Below are 2,704 nucleotides of genomic sequence, written 5' to 3'. Positions count from 1 at the left end.
GTTAAAAATCTTTATTTATTAATGTTTTTTGTTTTATTATTATTGGTCTTTAGTAATATTCTCATTTTCTGAGATAATGAATTTTGGGTTTTCATTAGCTGTGAGCCAAAATCAACAAAATGAAAATAAATAAATACTTGAAATATATCAGTCTGTGTGATGGATATATATTATACCAGTTTGTGGCAGTGTGTGGGGTTTAGTCAGAATTAGTGTCCTGGTGGTCTAGTGGTTAGAATGCGGCTCTCTTACCGCCGCGGCCCGGGTTCGATCCGGTCAGGGAACCAACCCCACCCACTAGGGTTGCACAAGCCAGGTCACTCTTAGTGCCGGTTCCAAGCCCAGATAAATGAGGAGGGTTGCGTTAGGAAGGGCATCCAGCGTAAAACATGTGCCAAATCAAACATGCGGATCATGAATACGGATGATCCGCTGGGAGAAGTCAAAAGAAAGAAAGTGTGGTTAGAGGTGTGTTTTAGTGTAATGTGTAGAGGGTTGCTTACACACATAATGTTTAAGCCTGTGTGCAACCATGCATTCGTATGTTAGTGTTTACAAATACGATTGTTTGTGTACTTGTCACTGTGTGTGTGTGTGTGTGTGTGTGTGTGTGTGTGTGTGTGTGTGTGTGTGAAACAGAGATTACCATGCTGAATAATATATCTGCTTGTTGGAGCTAATAAGTGAGTTGTATAAAAAGTGATACATGTTTGTTTTGTGATAAGCTCATATCTCGTGCACACACACACACACACACACACACACACACACACACACACCGCATTAATCTGTTTAGTGAGGTCATAGTCCTTCATCTCATTTTATTTTATAGCGATTATAGCAATCTGATTTTGGCCACACCCACTACCACACCCACTGTGACTGATATGAGAAGCTGTGATTAAATATCTAGTGTTCCAACACAAAACATACTTCAGCCAATCACAACCAGCCTTTAGCCAAGATCAAAGCTCGGTTAATCAGACAGTTACTCAGACAGTTACTCAGACAATTACTCAGCCTGCAACAGACAGCCATAAACCTGGAGTGTTCGTTCTCTCTCAGAAGCTGTGTGATGCCTTCAGAGAAACCTTCCTTCACCTCCTAACACTGCCTGCACCTCTAAAACCTTAGTGATGTTCATCTGCTAAAACGTATCTCAGTGAGGAACAAGCTCATGAAATGTTCAGTGGAAACTGTCCTACAGAACACTAGAGTGTGAGCGAGCTGCGGAAGCTCACTAACACTAATCTTTAAATCTTCTGAGAAATAACTGAGGTTGCATCATGACTTGGAGATACAAACACGTTAATCACCATCACTTCTACAGGATCTTCTTTAAAAACACACACCTAGATTTCTGCATTGTTCCAGGTTTAGTAAATTATTTCCCTGGAGTCGCTCAGAGACGAGCAGAAGAGAGAGACGAGAACGAGATGATTATTTCTCACTCTGTTGTTCGGATGTGTGGAGGTTTTTAATTGTAAGCAGAAGAGATGCTCAGTGCAGCGGCGAAAAATAACAGGCTTAGTACGGTCTGACAGGCCAGCCGTGTTTTTACAGGAAAACACACACACACACACACACACACACACACACACACAGACACACACACACACTGGAGCAAAGCCACAGGCAGCAAGAAGGTCTCTAGCTAATCCACACTAATGAGAGGGTGTACCTGCTTACTGTCACAAAAATGGAGACACACACATGCACACACACACCCGCACACACACGCACATGCACACACGCACACACACGCACACACACACACACACACAGTCTGAAAATTTAGTCTGAAAATTTACCTCTCACACACACACACACACACACACACACACACACGCTTATACACACACACTGCTGTCCTTCAGCTCTTCGAGATGTTTGATGGGGATCGTGAGTGTAATCCTTGGTTGGGTTTGTGATGTACACACTCCTGGTCAGAATGGAATCGCAGTAGATCTTTCTGACGTCACGACTCCCATCTGCTCCACATTTTTGTGTTTTTCATTTAATTAAACCTGTCAGAACATTCTTCATCGTCACCATGGCAACAACAACCATCGGTCCATCGCTAGCATCAGCAAGATAAGCGCTAACCATTTCCATTTCGTCTGATCTCACACGTGATTGGTTTGTATTGTACATTACTCTGCCCCCAAATCACAATCACAGAAATACTGAGAGATATAGAGAAGAACAGAAGGACTTTTCATCCATATCTCACATGGGTTCACTGATCACACCACATTCTCCTTTCCACAATTCCATTCTCCAGCAGATCATGCAGGTGACGTTCACAAGCTTCAGTTCATGTTCACATCAAACATCAGAGTGAGAGAGAAACAAGATCTCTGATCTCACACATATATGAAAAAGTGAAGAAAGTACTGAGCATCGAGATTCGTGCCAGATCTTCCAACGCTGCCAAAGCGGGGACCTTTGAGCTTCATCTCCAGAGGTGAAAAAGGGTGAAGTCTGCATGAGATGAATCTGGTGAGTAGTGTGGGTGAGGAAGTGAGACCGTGTGAATTTTTCTCAAACGACCCATCAAAGCTTCACCATATGTCAAATGTACGTCACATCAAACGTCTCTGTGGCAGATTTGTCCAGTTTCACGTTTGCTCTTTGCTTTAACTCGCTGTCTGTGATAAAATAGACACGTAGGTCAGAACAGCACCAGTTACACCAGTAGTCT

The sequence above is a fragment of the Silurus meridionalis genome, chromosome 5 (assembly GCF_014805685.1).
Source record: "Silurus meridionalis isolate SWU-2019-XX chromosome 5, ASM1480568v1, whole genome shotgun sequence".
Taxonomy (NCBI): Eukaryota; Metazoa; Chordata; class Actinopteri; order Siluriformes; family Siluridae; genus Silurus; species Silurus meridionalis.
Note: the sequence above shows the minus strand (reverse complement) of the source record.